The sequence below is a fragment of the Bufo bufo genome, chromosome 5, assembly GCF_905171765.1.
Source record: "Bufo bufo chromosome 5, aBufBuf1.1, whole genome shotgun sequence".
Taxonomy (NCBI): Eukaryota; Metazoa; Chordata; class Amphibia; order Anura; family Bufonidae; genus Bufo; species Bufo bufo.
The window spans coordinates 348,069,792-348,089,603 of NC_053393.1; positions in this window are offsets into that span (position 1 = coordinate 348,069,792).

Sequence of the window (19,812 nt, forward strand, 5' to 3'; positions counted from 1 at the left end):
CATCCAGAACTGTATTAGACTCTTGTAATTCACAAATATGCATCATTTCATGGAAACTCATATATCTATTTTCTAAAGTAATCGCATCAACACAGATGGTGGGATCACTATTGGATGCAACAGGGTGATCGGCGTCCCCAGCCCCCGCAGCACTAACATCATTACCACCCACCTGAAAATGCCGGCGGAGAGTGAGGGCGCGGGCCAGTCTGTTAACATCCAAGAGCGTCCTGTACAGGTCAAATTGACAGGTAGGAGAAAAGGTTAAGCCTCTTTTGAGTATGCTGATATCATCAGCTGACAATATGGAAGCAGATAGGTTAATTACTTCCAGTTCATCCTGTCCTTTTTGTATCTTATCGGATATCGGCGGTTTGCCATGTTTTCGGCCTGCTCTCCGTTTTTTGAAACCGCTTTATGTGAAAAAGTCTCTTGACTTTGTGCGGCCTGCGCCGATGGCGAGATAAAATCCTGTTCGGAATCAGCAGAATCCAAATCTGTTGAGCTGAATGAGACCCTTTGTTGATTGTTTCTTTTCTGTTTATTTTTATTGCGCAACTTTTTAAGGATTGAACGAGGTGTGTTCTGTTTGGAGTCTGTCCATGTATACACCTGGTTGGACTGATAGTCTAGCAGATCACGGTTAAATTTCCTCTGCTTGAATCTAATGAGATCGTCCTCCATTTTTTGAAGATCATCCTTTAGTTTGTTATCCAGGTTAATAAATTCAGGGTTATTAATCTGTGTGCATAGGGTTTCTTGTGTTTTTTTGATGTTTGCCCTGTAATCCACAAGAGCCTGACTTTCATTGGTGATGATTAAATCCATTAATTTCAGAGAACACTCTGACAGAATGATTTCCCATTCCTGCAAAAAAGTATCCGAATATATGGTGGTTGGTTTTTTCTTTAGTCTGAGCCCTCTAGGGATCATTCCTTTATCTGTATATTTTTTCAAGGAAGTAAGATCCCACCATGTGCGGAGCTCTCTAGACATGAGATTTTCAAGTGAAGACATTGACATAGTAAGTTGTATGTTCTCCTGGATGGATCTATTGGGTGCATCATATATAGAATTCATTCGCTGTAGTCTATTTTCATCGTCCTCTAAGGGACGCAGCGAAGCATGTGCCATGACAAAAGCACCCTTATGCAAACCGCTTGGTGAAGCTGAGGCAGGGAGTGCACGCAGTCCTGACTTGTGATAAATAGGAAAAGAGAAATGTAGCAGCTCTCACCTGCCCTTCCTTTAGTTGTGAGCACGGATGGCCCGTGTCAGGTGCGGGCAGCAAATGCAAAAAGAAGTTGAGAAAAATCCAGCTCCACTTTAAAGGAATTGCGTTTATTCAGCTTGCGGTTAAAAACTCATCCAAGAAATACAAAATTTAGCAGTCTTGTCTACATGTTTCGGGCTATCAGAGACATTTCCAGCCCTTCTTCATGACACAGAAACCTTTTAAAGGGGAGGGTACACCTGTGTTCACTAATTGTTTCCACAGGCCTGTAACCGCCCCCAGGAAAAGGTACCACACTTCCAGTTAACTCTTCTCATGAAAATTAAATGAAAGAAAAAACAAAAATATATAACCATATGTATGCATAGAGAAAATAAAAGTATAATCACTACGAAAAAAACTATGTCATACAAGGGTATACATATATAGAGGATACATGGGGTATGAGCCGGATATACAGCAATATTCTAGCAAACCTTTTTGTGGTTACATCAATTCCTGTGTGGATACCATCTCCTTTAGTGTCCATTTTGACACGCTGGAGGTGGCCTTTTTGGATTTGCGCCTGAGGGGGGACCCCGCCACCAGTCAGGTATCCACCTGCACATATAGGAAACCTATGGCAGGTAATACCACATTACATGCGACATCATGTCATCCTAAACATGTAACTGCCAATATACCCAGGGGGGAAATCATCCGTGCAAAAAGGAATTGCACGGAGGAAATTGGCTTCATGGAGGAAGCTGGACATATTTGCCATAGACTGGGTAAAAGAGGCTATAGCATTAAACATGTAAAAGATGCTATAGCTCAGGTCTCAACCATTGAAAGGGGATCCCTCCTTTATCCTAAACAGCAAAATCCTGTGCATAAGGAGGTTCCACTACTGGATATAGGCACTAATAGTGAAAACAAAAATAGAAACACAAACAACATTATCAAGGACAAGGACAGAAGGAATCTGTTTGTAACACAATATAGTACAGAGTACCAACAGATATGTCATATTATAAAAAAAACATTTTCCTGTCCTGTCTTATGACAGAGAATGGACTGACATAGTTGCAGATGGGGTTAAATGCGCAGCCAGACGGGCGCCCACAATTGCAAACTATGTCAGCCCTAGCCTATACCAAGAAGACAAAAAGTCGCAACCTGTGTGGCTTAGGACCAAGGGGAGTTATAGGTGTGGACACCACAGATGCATTTGCTGCACACATATGATGAAATCCAAAACCTTTTCCTCAACTGCAAACAACAGAGTCTTTCCAATAAAAGCGTATCTTAACTGCAATACAACCCACGCTGTATACTTGATCACCTGCACAAAGTGCAAACTGCAATACGTGGGTTGTACTATTAATGCAATAAAATCTAGGATACGCAAACACATCTCTGATGTGCCCCACCATGGCAGTCGCAATGTGTCTGCAGCTAGTCTGCATTTTGCTGTCTGCCATGGTGGGGACACATCAGATATGATAGTACAAGGCATAGAAAAAGTTTTTCTGCCTAAACGTGGAGGAGACCATAGAAGAAAATTATTAAACAGGGAATCCTTTTGGATTTTTTCACTGAATACACGCCAACCTGAGGGGCTCAATAAACGCCTAGATCTGATTTTGCAGCAATAATTCTCATGCTAATAATATTTTGGCATGTGAATTTCTTCCTTTCCTGAGAATGCTACAACACATTTTTGGTGACCTGATTTCCATTACATTCCACCATGGTTTGCTAGAATATTGCTGTATATCCGGCTCATACCCCATGTATCCTCTATATATGTATACCCTTGTATGACATAGTTTTTTTCGTAGTGATTATACTTTTATTTTCTCTATGCATACATATGGTTATATATTTTTGTTTTTTCTTTCATTTAATTTTCATGAGAAGAGTTAACTGGAAGTGTGGTACCTTTTCCTGGGGGCGGTTACAGGCCTGTGGAAACAATTAGTGAACACAGGTGTACCCTCCCCTTTAAAAGGTCTCACTTTTAATGTCTTTCTGTGTCATGAAGAAGGGCTGGAAATGTCTCTGATAGCCCGAAACATGTAGACAAGACAAGACTGCTAAATTTTGTATTTCTTGGATGAGTTTTTAACCGCAAGCTGAATAAACGCAATTCCTTTAAAGTGGAGCTGGATTTTTCTCAACTTCTTTCTGCATTTGCTGCCCGCACCTGACACGGGCCATCCGTGCTCACAACTAAAGGAAGGGCAGGTGAGAGCTGCTACATTTCTCTTTTCCTATAAACTTTCTTTGTATTAAACATCTTATAATGTTTTTATTTTTTTTACATACATTTTTACTTTGCATGTATATAAAATTTCTTTGTGTGTAATTTTCTTATAATGTTTTATTTACTATACATAAACTGTTTTAAATAAAATGTAGTCCGTTTTTCTTTTTACAATAAATATAATATCTTGATTATTTAAAATGGTATAAACAGTTAGGTCGCGTTGTTGAGTAGACGCGGCCTAAAACGCTGCTAAAATGACGGCAAATGCCGAAATATTGAGAAAACAGTACTACACGCCAAAATCTGTCGGCTCTTATGGGGGCATGGAATCCTTATTCAGAGAAGTCTGGAAATTTGGAATAAGAAAAGACTCTCTAAAAAACTGGTTGAGCAACGAGGATACTTACACATTGTACAAACCTGTTAAAAAATAATTTACAAGAAACAAGGTTATGGTGTCTGATATAGATGATCAATGGTAGGCAGATCTTGTGTTGATGATGGATTTTTCTAAAGAAAATAATGGTGTAAAATACCTGCTGACGGTCGTTGATATTCTATCTAAATATGCTTGGGTGTCGGGCCTTTCAAATAAGTCCGGCGCTACAGTGGCTTCCGCTTTTGATCAGATATCTAAGTTAAGCGGACGAACCCCCAGAAAGCTCCAGACTGATCGGGGCCGTGAGTTTATAAACAAACCTATAAGGCGTCTTTGTGAAACCTATAAAATACATATTTTTTTAACTACAAATGCTGTTAAGGCATCGTTGGTCGAACGTTTTAATAGAACGCTGAAAACTAAAAAGTGGTGCTATCTTAGAGAACAAAACACGTACAGGTACATCGACAAGTTACAAGACCTGGTGTATAGTTATAACCACACATACCACAGAACTATAAGGCGTCGACCCGTCGATGTGACAAAAGAGAACTCTTTAGCAGTTTGGAAAAATATCTACGGATATTACGCTACTATTAAAAAAGTTAAACCGGTATTAAATATAGGTGATCACGTCAGAATTGTGCGCTATAAGGGGGCTTTCACAAAGGGGTATGAACAAACCTATACGGACAAGATATTTAAAATTTACTCTGTGAACACTAGGGGCCTCAGACCCCTTTATAAGTTGAAAGACCTGTCCGACGAGTTCATTGAAGGTTCATTCTACCCGGAGGAAGTCCAAAAAATAATCGACAAGCTACGGGTTTACAGGATCGAAAAAATACTAAAAAAGAAGAAAGTTCGGGGTAAAACATTGTGTTTTGTAAAGTGGATAAAATACCCTGACAAGTTTAACTCTTGGGTGCCTGAAAAACAGTTGATGAGTCTGTAAACTATGGAGGATGGATCGTTTTTTATCACGCTACCCTGCAACGCATCCGCCAAACTTTATCCCGAAAACAGCATCACCGATTACACCTTTAAGTTAGCACAAGCGGTCCATCTTCACAGTCCTTACGAAGTGGCTTTAGTGGAGATTTAGTATCCACATGCATGGGAAACCTTTGGCCCCGGGAATGGTGTGTTCTACATAGCGCATCGCGACGAGCCGATCCGCAAGCTTTTTGTTAAATCGGGTTATTACTCCAATATGCACGATCTCATCAAAGCCATTAATAGCCAACTTGAATCTATAAAAATACCTCCCGATCAACTGCGCCTGAGATACGACGATATTGACAGAACTGTTTATGTAATGAATTCACCATTATACAAGTTCATGCCTTGTGTGAAGTTGGGGAATATTTTGGGCTGCCGGAGTATTCGCAAGCTCCGTCGCTCAAGAATGTAGACGCCGAGCACATCGCTCTCTGCTACAAAGGACCCGGCTTACTCTAGTTTCATCAAAAGAGAAAAAAAATTATCCCGATATTAAAGCCGGTTGTTATACAATGTTTGCTTGTACAGATATCGTACAACATCAACTTGTTGGCGATAGATACGTAACACTTTTAAGAACTGTCGAATTAGACTGGTTTCACACGGGCGTTGCGGGAAAAGGTGCGGGTGCGTTGCGGGAACATGCGCGATTTTTCCGCGCGAGTGCAAAACATTGTAATGCGTTTTGCACTCGCTTGAGAAAAATCGCGCATGTTTGGTACCCAAACCCGAACTTCTTCACAGAAGTTCGGGCTTGGGATCGGTGTTCTGTAGATTGTATTATTTTCCCTTATAACATGGTTATAAGGGAAAATAATAGCATTCTGAATACAGAATGCATAGTAAAATAAGGCAGGAGGGGTTAAAAAAAATAAAATAAATTAACTCACCTTAATCCACTTGTTCGCGCAGCCAGCATCTCTTCTGTCTTTAACTGTGAGCAATAGGACCTTTGATGATGTCACTGCGTTCCTCACATGGTCCATCACATGATCCATCACCATGGTGATGGATCATGTGATGAGCGTAGTGATGTCATTAAAGGTGCTATTGCTCACAGTTAAAGACAGAAGAGATGCCGGCTGCGCGAACAAGTGGATTAAGGTGAGTTAAATTTTTTAAAATTTCTTTTTAACCCCTCCAGTCTTATTTTACTATGCATTCTGTATTCAGAATGCTATTATTTTCCCTTATAACCATGTTATAAGGGGAAATAATAATGATCGGGTCCCCATCCCCATCGTCTCCTAGCAACCGTGCGTGAAAATCGCACCGTATCCGCACTTGCTTGCGGATGCTTGCGATTTTCACGCAACCCCATTCAATTCTGTGGGGCCTGCGTTGCGTGAAAAACGCAGAATATAGAACATGCTGCGATTTTCACGCAAGTGTTGCGTGAAAATCACAGCTCGTGTGCACAGCCCCATAGAAATGAATGGGTCATGATTCAGTGCGGTTGCAATGCGTTCAACTCACGCGTGTGAAAGGGGACTTAGGTGGTAAAAATGGTGAGATAGTCACTAGAGTTGAGCGGACACCTGGATGTTCGGGTTCGACGAGTTCGGCCAAACTTGAAAAAAAAGTTTGTGTTCGGGACCCGAACTTGACCCCGAACCCCATTGAAGTCAATGGGGACCCGAACTTTTGGGCACTAAAATGGCTCTAAAATAGTCCTGGAAAGGGCTAGAGGGCTGCAAAAGGCCTCAGAATGTGCTTAAGAGCATGGCAACTGTTCTGCAAACAAATGTGGATAGGGAAATGACTTAAAGGGATTCTGTCACCAGTTTTTTACCCCCCCATTTAAAAATATGGTTATGTTCATGAAGCTCTAGCGATCCCTAATGTGGTCTTATAACCGAAATCTGTAGGCTCATTTTGTCTAAAAAACGTTATAACTAACCTGTCATTCATCTCACAAAGGTGCCCAAGGGGATGCTCATGTCTTCCAGATGCCGCCCGCACCCGCCGCCGTTCGTGCCCAGCTCCTCCTTTGCTGTCATCAGCGCCACCTCAGAATCCTTTGCTACGCCACCGGCTCTCCTTCTCTCCCCCCTCCTTCTTCTCTAACATCCCGCGCGTGCGCACAGGCCTGTGCCTGATGCGCCCGTGTGGACTTCTCCGTTCAGCTTCATGGAGCGAAGTGCGCATGCGCCGGCGCTCAACCTCCCGATGACCTGAACACTGGCGCCAGCCTGTCAGAGCCCGCAAAGAGCTGTCAGGAGCAAAATGATGTTAGTACCTTTGAAATACTAAAGTGGGAATAGAGCAATAGTATTGAATCCTCCGGTGGGTTTCTGAAATGAGCTGTGGGCGGACGTGCTGCTCCTGACAGCTCACAGGCCTGTGCGCACGCGCGGAATGTTAGAGAAGAAGGAGGGGGGAGTGAGAGAGAGCCGGAGGCGTAGCAAAGGATTCTGAGGCGGCGCTGATGACAGCAAAGGAGGAGCTGGGCACGAACGGCGGCGGGTGCGGGCGGCATCTGGAAGACATGAGCATCCCCTTGGGCACCTTTGTGAGATGAAGGACAGGTTAGTTATAACGTTTTTTAGACAAAATGAGCCTACAGATTTCGGTTATAAGACCACATTAGGAATCGCTAGAGCTTCATGAACAAAACCATATTTTTAAATGAGGGGGGGGGGGAAAACTGGTGACAGAATCCCTTTAAAATAACATAAAATACAGAAAAATTAAAAATAATCTGGATCTAGGAGTAGGATGTTGAGGAGGCGGTGGATGGGTGGATGTGGCGGTGTAGGTTGACGTGGCGGTGTAGGTGGAAGCGGCGGTGAAGGAGGAATAGGTAGCCAATAGAGTTGAGCGAACACCTGGATGTTCGAGATCGAGAAGTTCGGCCGAACTTCCCGGAAATGTTCGGGTTCGGGATCCGAACCCGATCCGAACTTCGTCCCGAACCCGAACCCCATTGAAGTCAATGGGGACCCGAACTTTTGGGCACTAAAAAGGCTGTAAAACAGCCCAGGAAAGAGCTAGAGGGCTGCAAAAGGCAGCAACATGTAGGTAAATCCCCTGCAAACAAATGTGGATAGGGAAATGAATTAAAATAAAAATTAAAAAAATAAAAATGAACCAATATCAATTAGACAGAGGTCCCATAGCAGAGAATCTGGCTTCACGTCAGCAGAGAATCAGTCTCTTCATGCAATAGCAAAGAATCTGGCTTCATGTCAGCAGAGAATCAGTCTCTTCATGCCATAGCAGAGAATCTGGCTTCATGTCAGCGCAGAATCAGTCTTCATGTCATAGCAGAGAATCAGGCTTCACGTCACCCACCACTGGAACAGGCCACTGTCACACATTTAGGCCCCGGCACCCAGACAGAGGAGAGCGGTCCCGTAACAGAGAATCTGGCCTTATGTCAGCGCAGAATCTGTCTTCATGTCATAGCAGAGAATCAAGCTTCACGTCACCCACCACTGGAACAGGCCACTGTCACACATTTAGGCCCCGGCACCCAGACAGAGGAGAGAGGTCCTGTAACAGAGAATCTGGCCTTATGTCAGCACAGAATCTGTCTTCATGTCATAGCAGAGAATCAGGCATCACGTCACCCACCACTGGAACAGGCCACTGTCACACATTTAGGCCCAGGCACCCAGGCAGAGGAGAGAGGTCCCGTAACAGAGAATCTGGCCTTATGTCAGCGCAGAATCTGTATTCATGTCATAGCAGAGAATCAGGCTTCACGTCACCCACCACTGGAACTGGCCACTGTCACACATTTAGGCCCCGGCACCCAGACAGAGGAGAGCGGTCCCGTAACAGAGAATCTGGCCTTATGTCAGCGCAGAATCTGTCTTCATGTCATAGCAGAGAATCAGGCTTCAGGTCAGCCACCACTGGAACAGGCCACTGTCACACATTTAGGCCCAGGCACCCAGGCAGAGGAGAGAGGTCCCGTAACAGAGAATCTGGCCTTATGTCAGCGCAGAATCTGTATTCATGTCATAGCAGAGAATCAGGCTTCACGTCACCCACCACTGGAACAGGCCACTGTCACACATTTAGGCCCCGGCACCCAGACAGAGGAGAGAGGTCCCGTAACAGAGAATCTGGCCTTATGTCAGCACAGAATCTGTCTTCATGTCATAGCAGAGAATCAGGCATCACGTCACCCACCACTGGAACAGGCCACTGTCACAAATTTAGACCCAGGCACCCAGGCAGAGGAGAGAGGTCCCGTAACAGAGAATCTGGCCTTATGTCAGCACAGAATCTGTCTTCATGTCATAGCAGAGAATCAGGCATCACGTCACCCACCACTGGAACAGGCCACTGTCACACATTTAGGCCCAGGCACCGAGGCAGAGGAGAGAGGTCCCCTAACAGAGAATCTGGCCTTATGTCAGCGCAGAATCTGTATTCATGTCATAGCAGAGAATCAGGCTTCACGTCACCCACCACTGGAACAGGCCACTGTCACACATTTAGGCCCAGGCACCCAGGCAGAGGAGAGAGGTCCCGTAACAGAGAATCTGGCCTTATGTCAGCGCAGAATCTGTCTTCATGTCATAGCAGAGAATCAGGCTTCACGTCACCCACCACTGGAACAGGCCACTGTCACACATTTAGGCCCCGGCACCCAGACAGAGGAGAGCGGTCCCGTAACAGAGAATCTGGCCTTATGTCAGCGCAGAATCTGTCTTCATGTCATAGCAGAGAATCAAGCTTCACGTCACCCACCACTGGAACAGGCCACTGTCACACATTTAGGGCCCCGGCACCCAGGCAGAGGAGAGACGTCCCGTAACAGAGAATCTGGCCTTATGTCAGCGCAGAATCTGTATTCATGTCATAGCAGAGAATCAGGCTTCACGTCACCCACCACTGGAACAGGCCACTGTCACACATTTAGGCCCAGGCACCCAGGCAGAGGAGAGAGGTCCCGTAACAGAGAATCTGGCCTTATGTCAGCGCAAAATCTGTATTCATGTCATAGCAGAGAATCAGGCTTCACGTCACCCACCACTGGAACAGGCCACTGTCACACATTTAGGCCCAGGCACCCAGGCAGAGGAGAGAGGTCCCGTAACAGAGAATCTGGCCTTATGTCAGCACAGAATCTGTCTTAATGTCATAGCAGATGACATTAAGACAGATTCTGGCTTCACGTCAGCCACCACTGGAACAGGCCACTGTCACACATTTAGGCCCCGGCACCCAGGCAGAGGAGACAGGTCCCGTAACAGAGAATCTGGCCTTATGTCAGCGCAGAATCAGTCTTCATGTCATAGCAGAGAATCAGGCTTCACATCACCCACCACTGGAACAGGCCACTGTCACACATTTAGGCCCCGGCACCCAGACAGAGGAGAGCGGTCCCGTAACAGAGAATCTGGCCTTATGTCAGCGCAGAATCTGTCTTCATGTCATAGCAGAGAATCAGGCATCACGTCACCCACCACTGGAACAGGCCACTGTCACACATTTAGGCCCAGGCACCCAGGCAGAGGAGAGAGGTCCCGTAACAGAGAATCTGGCCTTATGTCAGCGCAGAATCTGTATTCATGTCATAGCAGAGAATCAGGCTTCACGTCACCCACCACTGGAACAGGCCACTGTCACACATTTAGGCCCCGGCACCCAGACAGAGGAGAGCGGTCCCGTAACAGAGAATCTGGCCTTATGTCAGCGCAGAATCTGTCTTCATGTCATAGCAGAGAATCAGGCTTCACGTCAGCCACCACTGGAAAAGGCCACTGTCACACATTTAGGCCCAGGCACCCAGGCAGAGGAGAGAGGTCCCGTAACAGAGAATCTGGCCTTATGTCAGCGCAGAATCTGTATTCATGTCATAGCAGAGAATCAGGCTTCACGTCACCCACCACTGGAACAGGCCACTGTCACACATTTAGGCCCCGGCACCCAGACAGAGGAGAGACGTCCCGTAACAGAGAATCTGGCCTTATGTCAGCACAGAATCTGTCTTCATGTCATAGCAGAGAATCAGGCATCACGTCACCCACCACTGGAACAGGCCACTGTCACACATTTAGGCCCAGGCACCCAGGCAGAGGAGAGAGGTCCCGTAACAGAGAATCTGGCCTTATGTCAGCACAGAATCTGTATTCATGTCATAGCAGAGAATCAGGCTTCACGTCACCCACCACTGGAACAGGCCACTGTCACACATTTAGGCCCCGGCACCCAGGCAGAGGAGAGAGGTCCCGTAACAGAGAATCTGGCCTTATGTCAGCGCAGAATCTGTCTTCATGTCATAGCTGAGAATCAAGCTTCACGTCATCCACCACTGGAACAGGCCACTGTCACACATTTAGGCCCCGGCACCCAGGCAGAGGAGAGACGTCCCGTAACAGAGAATCTGGCCTTATGTCAGCGCAGAATCTGTATTCATGTCATAGCAGAGAATCAGGCTTCACGTCACCCACCACTGGAACAGGCCACTGTCACACATTTAGGCCCAGGCACCCAGGCAGAGGAGAGAGGTCCCGTAACAGAGAATCTGGCCTTATGTCAGCGCAGAATCTGTATTCATGTCATAGCAGAGAATCAGGCTTCACGTCACCCACCACTGGAACAGGCCACTGTCACACATTTAGGCCCCGGCACCCAGACAGAGGAGAGCGGTCCCGTAACAGAGAATCTGGCCTTATGTCAGCGCAGAATCTGTCTTCATGTCATAGCAGAGAATCAGGCTTCACGTCAGCCACCACTGGAACAGGCCACTGTCACACATTTAGGCCCAGGCACCCAGGCAGAGGAGAGAGGTCCCGTAACAGAGAATCTGGCCTTATGTCAGCGCAGAATCTGTTTTCATGTCATAGCAGAGAATCAGGCTTCACGTCACCCACCACTGGAACAGGCCACTGTCACACATTTAGGCCCAGGCACCCAGGCAGAGGAGAGAGGTCCCGTAACAGAGAATCTGGCCTTATGTCAGCGCAGAATCTGTATTCATGTCATAGCAGAGAATCAGGCTTCACGTCACCCACCACTGGAACAGGCCACTGTCACACATTTAGGCCCCGGCACCCAGGCAGAGGAGAGAGGTCCCGTAACAGAGAATCTGGCCTTATGTCAGCGCAGAATCTGTATTCATGTCATAGCAGAGAATCAGGATTCACGTCACCCACCACTGGAACAGGCCACTGTCACACATTTAGGCCCCGGCACCCAGACAGAGGAGAGCGGTCCCGTAACAGAGAATCTGGCCTTATGTCAGCGCAGAATCTGTCTTCATGTCATAGCAGAGAATCAGGCTTCACGTCAGCCACCACTGGAACAGGCCACTGTCACACATTTAGGCCCAGGCACCCAGGCAGAGGAGAGAGGTCCCGTAACAGAGAATCTGGCCTTATGTCAGCGCAGAATCTGTATTCATGTCATAGCAGAGAATCAGGCTTCACGTCACCCACCACTGGAACAGGCCACTGTCACACATTTAGGCCCCGGCACCCAGACAGAGGAGAGAGGTCCCGTAACAGAGAATCTGGCCTTATGTCAGCGCAGAATCTGTATTCATGTCATAGCAGAGAATCAGGATTCACGTCACCCACCACTGGAACAGGCCACTGTCACACATTTAGGCCCCGGCACCCAGACAGAGGAGAGCGGTCCCGTAACAGAGAATCTGGCCTTATGTCAGCGCAGAATCTGTCTTCATGTCATAGCAGAGAATCAGGCTTCACGTCAGCCACCACTGGAACAGGCCACTGTCACACATTTAGGCCCAGGCACCCAGGCAGAGGAGAGAGGTCCCGTAACAGAGAATCTGGCCTTATGTCAGCGCAGAATCTGTATTCATGTCATAGCAGAGAATCAGGCTTCACGTCACCCACCACTGGAACAGGCCACTGTCACACATTTAGGCCCCGGCACCCAGACAGAGGAGAGGTTCATTCAACTTTGGGTTGCCCCACAATATAATGGTAAAATGAAATTAAAATTAGTATTGAATGAGGAAGTGCCCTGGAGTAGAATAATATATTGTTAAGGGTAGGTAGTTAATATCTAATCTGCACAAGGGATGGACAGGTCCTGTGGGATCCATGCCTGGTTCATTTTTATGAACGTCAGCTTGTCCACATTGGCTGTAGACAGGCGGCTGCGTTTGTCTGTAATGACGCCCCCTGCCGTGCTGAATACACGTTCAGACAAAACGCTGGCTGCCGGGCATGCCAGCACCTCCAAGGCATAAAAGGCTAGCTCTGGCCACGTGGACAATTTGGAGACCCAGAAGTTGAATGGGGCCGAACCATCAGTCAGTACGTGGAGGGGTGTGCACAGGTACTGTTCCACCATGTTAGTGAAATGTTGCCTCCTGCTAACACGTTCCGTATCAGGAGGTGGTGCAGTTAGCTGTGGCGTGGTGACAAAACTTTTCCACATCTCTGCCATGCTAACCCTGCCCTCAGAGGAGCTGGCCGTGACACAGCTGCGTTGGCGACCTCTTGCTCCTCCTCTGCCTTCGCCTTGGGCTTCCACTGGTTCCCCTGTGACATTTGGGAATGCTCTCAGTAGCGCGTCTACCAACGTGCGCTTGTACTCGCGCATCTTCCTATCACGCTCCAGTATAGGAAGTAAGGTGGGCACATTGTCTTTGTACCGGGCATCCAGCAGGGTGGCAACCCAGTAGTCTGCACACATTAAAATGTGGGCAACTCTGCTGTCGTTGCGCAGGCACTGTAGCATGTAGTCGCTCATGTGTGCCAGGCTGCCCAGAGGTAAGGACAAGCTGTCCTCTGTGGGAGGCGTATCGTCATCGTCCTGTGTTTCCCCCCAGCCACGCACCAGTGATGGGCCCGAGCTGCTTTGGGTGCCACCCCGCTGTGAACATGCTTCATCCTCATCCTCCTCCACCTCCTCCTCATCCTCGTCCTCCTCGTCCTCCAGTAGTGGGCCCTGTCTGGCCACATTTGTACCTGGCCTCTGGTGTTGCAAAAAACCTCCCTCTGAGTCACTTTGAAGAGACTGGCCTGAAAGTGCTAAAAATGACCCCTCTTCCTCCTCTTCCTCCTGGGCCACCTCCTCTTCCATCATCGCCCTAAGTGTTTTCTCAAGGAGACATAGAAGTGGTATTGTAACGCTGATAACGGCGTCATCGCCACTGGCCATGTTGGTGGAGTACTCGAAACAGCGCAACAGGGCACACAGGTCTCGCATGGAGGCCCAGTCATTGGTGGTGAAGTGGGTCTGATCCGCAGTGCGACTGACCCGTGCGTGCTGCAGATGAAACTCCACTATGGCCTGCTGCTGCTCGCACAGTCTGTCCAGCATATGCAAGGTGGAGTTCCACCTGGTGGGCACGTCGCATATGAGGCGGTGAGCGGGAAGGCCGAAGTTACGCTGTAGCGCAGACAGGCGAGCAGCGGCAGGGTGTGAACGCCGGAAGCGCGAACAGACGGCCCGCACTTTATGCAGCATCTCTGACATGTCGGGGTAGTTGCGAATGAACTTCTGCACCACCAAATTCAGCACATGCGCCAGGCAAGGGATGTGCGTCAAACCGGCTAGTCCCAGAGCTGCAACGAGATTTCGCCCATTATCGCACACCACCAGGCCGGGCTTGAGGCTCACCGGCAGCAACCACTCGTCGGTCTGTTGTTCTATACCCCGCCACAACTCCTGTGCGGTGTGGGGCCTGTCCCCCAAACATATGAGTTTCAGAATGGCCTGCTGACGTTTACCCCGTGCTGTGCTGAAGTTGGTGGTGAAGGTGTGTGGCTGACTGGATGAGCAGGTGGAAGAAGAGGAGGAGGAAGCTGAGTAGGAGGAGGAGGAGACAGGAGGCAAAGAATGTTGCCCTGCGATCCTTGGCGGCGGAAGGACGTGCGCCAAATAGCTCTCCGCCTGGGGCCCAGCCGCCACTACATTTACCCAGTGTGCAGTTAGGGAGATATAGCGTCCCTGGCCGTGCTTACTGGTCCACGTATCTGTGGTTAGGTGGACCTTGCCACAGATGGCGTTGCGCAGTGCACACTTGATTTTATCGGACACTTGTTTGTGCAGGGAAGGCACGGCTCTCTTAGAGAAGTAGTGGCGGCTGGGAACAACATACTGTGGGACAGCAAGTGACATGAGCTGTTTGAAGCTGTGTGTGTCCACCAGCCTAAATGACAGCATTTCATAGGCCAGTAGTTTAGAAATGCTGGCATTCAGGGCCAGGGATCGAGGGTGGCTAGGTGGGAATTTACGCTTTCTCTCAAATGTTTGTGAGATGGAGAGCTGAACGCTGCTGTGTGACATGGTTGAGATGCTTGGTGTCGCAGGTGGTGGTGTTGGTGGTACATCCCATGTTTGCTGGGCGGCAGGTGCCAACGTTCCTCCAGAGGCAGAGGAAGAGGCCGAGGCGGCGGCAGCAGCAGCAGAAGAGGCCGAGGCGGCGGCAGCAGCAGAAGAGGCCGAGGCGGCAGCAGCAGAAGAGGTAGCAGGGGGAGCCTGAGTGACTTCCTTGTTTTTAAGGTGTTTACTCCACTGCAGTTCATGCTTTGCATGCAGGTGCCTGGTCATGCAGGTTGTGCTAAGGTTCAGAACGTTAATGCCTCGCTTCAGGCTCTGATGGCACAGCGTGCAAACCACTCGGGTCTTGTCGTCAGCACATTGTTTAAAGAAGTGCCATGCCAGGGAACTCCTTGAAGCTGCCTTTGGGGTGCTCGGTCCCAGATGGCGGCGGTCAGTAGCAGGCGGAGTCTCTTGGTGGCGGGTGTTCTGATTTTGCCCACTGCTCCCTCTTTTGCTACGCTGTTGGCTCGGTCTCACCACTGCCTCTTCCTCCGAACTGTGAAAGTCAGTGGCACGACCTTCATTCCATGTGGGGTCTAGGACCTCATCGTCCCCTGCATCGTCTTCCACCCAGTCTTGACCCCTGACCTCCTGTTCAGTCTGCACACTGCAGAAAGACGCAGCAGTTGGCACCTGTGTTTCGTCATCATCAGAGACGTGCTGAGGTGGTATTCCCATGTCCTCATCATCAGGAAACATAAGTGGTTGTGCGTTAGTGCATTCTATCTCTTCCACCCCTGGTGAAGGGCTAGGTGGATGCCCTTGGAAAACCCTGGCAGCAGAGTCTTCAAACAGCATAAGAGACTGCTGCATAACTTGAGGCTCAGACAGTTTCCCTGATATGCATGGGGGTGATGTGACAGACTGATGGGCTTGGTTTTCATGCGCCATCTGTGCGCTTTCTGCAGAAGACTGGGTGGGAGATAATGTGAACGTGCTGGATGCACTGTCGGCCACCCAATTGACTAATGCCTGTACCTGCTCAGGCCTTACCATCCTTAGAACGGCATTGGGCCCCACCAAATATCCCTGTAAATTCTGGCGGCTACTGGGACCTGAGGTAGTTGGTTCACTAGGACGTGTGGCTGTGGCAGAACGGCCACGTCCTCTCCCAGCACCAGAGGGTCCACTAACACCACCACGACCATGTCCATGTCCGCGTCCGCGTCCCTTATTAGATGTTTTCCTCATTGTTCCCGTTCACCACAATTTTGAGAATGGCAAATTTGGGAATGCTTTTTCAGCCCAGAACAAAAAGTCTGCTTTGACGGTCACTACAAATAACTTGACCAGCTAAAACTGTGCAGATTTGGTTGAATAGAGATGTGAGACCTGTTTTTTTTTGCGCTGTGTGACAGTTATAGCTTTAATCACAGAATGACACTTCTATCAGCACGCTAGCATGTGTCTTAGGTTTTTCTGAATGATACTATCAATAACTTTAATGGAAGATTTTCTTTTTGGGATAGATTTCAAGTAGGCCTGAAATACCACAAACTAGTTATTTTCAGAATGGCAAATTTGGGAATGCTTTTTCAACCCAGAACAAAAAGTCTGCTTTGACGGTCACTGCAAATAACTTGACCAGCTAAAACTGTGCAGATTTGGTTGAATAGAAATGTCAGGTCTATTTTTCAGGCGCTGGGTGACAGGCTCAACTTGCCCCTGATGTAATATATGGCCAAAAAATAACCAGACTGTTGATGGTTAAATGCACTTCGGTGACACAGGCTCAGCCTGCAGCTGATGTAGTATATGGCCAAAAAATAATCAGACTGTTGATGGTTAAATGCACTTCGGTGACACAGGCTCAGCCTGCAGCTGATGTAGGATATAGCACAAAATAACCACACTATCGATGGTTAAATACACTTGGTGATAGCTCGTGCTGGCGCACCACAAGTCACAAAATGGCCGCCGATCACCCCAGAAAAAAAGTGATCTAAAAACGCTCTGGGCAGCCTCAAAAAAGTGAGCAAGTCAATAATAGCACTTCAATGATCCACAGCTGCAGATCGATCACAGAATGAAGTCTTTTGGAGGAGTTAATCTGCCTAATCTCGCCCTAACGTCGCAGCTGCAACCTCTCCCTATACTGATCATAGCAGAGTGACGTGCGGCGCTACGTGACTCCAGCTTAAATAGAGGCTGGGTCACATGGTGCACTGGCCAATCACAGCCATGCCAATAGTAGGCAAGGCTGTGATGGCCTCTTGGGGCAAGTAGTATGACGCTTGTTGATTGGCTGCTTTGCAGCCTTTCAAAAAGCGCCAAGAAAGCGCCGAACACCGAACCCGAACCCGGACTTTTACGAAAACTATACAGTTCGGGTTCGCTCATCCCTAGTAGCCAACACTGATTTGTGTTATTTCTTATTTTTAAATTGGGGTATCCCCCAAAATATTGGGACATATAACAAAATAAAACCAAGAATATTTGCACTTCAGTACAAGAATGGATGGTTGAGGCTGGTATAAAGGTCTATTCTGCACAAGGTACGGACAAGTCCTGTGGGATCCATGCCTGGTTCATTTTAATAAACGTAAGCTTGTCCACAATGGCTGCGGCCTGTGATAATGCTCTCTGCCATGCTAAACACACGTTCACACTATACACTGGCTGCAGGGCAGGTCAGCACCTCCAAGGCTGACAAAGCTTTTCCACATTTTGGCCATGCTAACCCTGCCTTCTCAGGTTCTGGTGGTGCCCCAGCTGCGTTGGCGACCTCTTCCTCCTCCTCTGCCTTCGCCTTGTGCTTTCACTGTGCCCCCGCTGTCAGGTGGGAATTCCACCAGCAGCGCGTCTACCAGCGTGCGCTTGTACTCGCGCATCTTACGATCACACTCCAGTGACGGAATTAAGGATGGTACGTTGTCCTTGTAACGGGGATCAAACAGCGTGGCCACCCAGTAATCAGCACAAGTTAGAATGTGGGCAACTCTGCGGTCGTTGCGGAGACACTGCAGCATGTAATCGCTCATGTGTGCAAGGCTGCCCAGAGACAACGAAAAGCACTAAAATGGCTCTAAAATAGTCCTGGAAAGGGCTAGAGGGCTGCAAAAGGCCTCAGAATGTGCTTAAGAGCATGGCAACTGTTCTGCAAACAAATGTGGATAGGGAAATGACTTAAAGGGATTCTGTCACCAGTTTTTTACCCCCCCATTTAAAAATATGGTTATGTTCATGAAGCTCTAGCGATCCCTAATGTGGTCTTATAACCGAAATCTGTAGGCTCATTTTGTCTAAAAAACGTTATAACTAACCTGTCATTCATCTCACAAAGGTGCCCAAGGGGATGCTCATGTCTTCCAGATGCCGCCCGCACCCGCCGCCGTTCGTGCCCAGCTCCTCCTTTGCTGTCATCAGCGCCACCTCAGAATCCTTTGCTACGCCACCGGCTCTCCTTCTCTCCCCCCTCCTTCTTCTCTAACATCCCGCGCGTGCGCACAGGCCTGTGCCTGATGCGCCCGTGTGGACTTCTCCGTTCAGCTTCATGGAGCGAAGTGCGCATGCGCCGGCGCTCAACCTCCCGATGACCTGAACACTGGCGCCAGCCTGTCAGAGCCCGCAAAGAGCTGTCAGGAGCAAAATGATGTTATTACCTTTGAAATACTAAAGTGGGAATAGAGCAATAGTATTGAATCCTCCGGTGGGTTTCTGAAATGAGCTGTGGGCGGACGTGCTGCTCCTGACAGCTCACAGGCCTGTGCGCACGCGCGGAATGTTAGAGAAGAAGGAGGGGGGAGTGAGAGAGAGCCGGAGGCGTAGCAAAGGATTCTGAGGCGGCGCTGATGACAGCAAAGGAGGAGCTGGGCACGAACGGCGGCGGGTGCGGGCGGCATCTGGAAGACATGAGCATCCCCTTGGGCACCTTTGTGAGATGAAGGACAGGTTAGTTATAACGTTTTTTAGACAAAATGAGCCTACAGATTTCGGTTATAAGACCACATTAGGAATCGCTAGAGCTTCATGAACATAACCATATTTTTAAATGGGGGGGGGGGGGTAAAAAACTGGTGACAGAATCCCTTTAAAATAACATAAAATACAGAAAAATTAAAAATAATCTGGATCTAGGAGTAGGATGTTGAGGAGGCGGTGGATGGGTGGATGTGGCGGTGTAGGTTGACGTGGCGGTGTAGGTGGAAGCGGCGGTGAAGGAGGAATAGGTAGCCAATAGAGTTGAGCGAACACCTGGATGTTCGAGATCGAGAAGTTCGGCCGAACTTCCCGGAAATGTTCGGGTTCAGGATCCGAACCCGATCCGAACTTCGTCCCGAACCCCATTGAAGTCAATGGGGACCCGAACTTTTGGGCACTAAAAAGGCTGTAAAACAGCCCAGGAAAGAGCTAGAGGGCTGCAAAAGGCAGCAACATGTAGGTAAATCCCCTGCAAACAAATGTGGATAGGGAAATGAATTAAAATAAAAATAAAAAAAATAAAAATGAACCAATATCAATTGGACAGAGGTCCCATAGCAGAGAATCTGGCTTCACGTCAGCAGAGAATCAGTCTCTTCATGCAATAGCAAAGAATCTGGCTTCATGTCAGCAGAGAATCAGTCTCTTCATGCCATAGCAGAGAATCTGGCTTCATGTCAGCGCAGAATCAGTCTTCATGTCATAGCAGAGAATCAGGCTTCACGTCACCCACCACTGGAACAGGCCACTGTCACACATTTA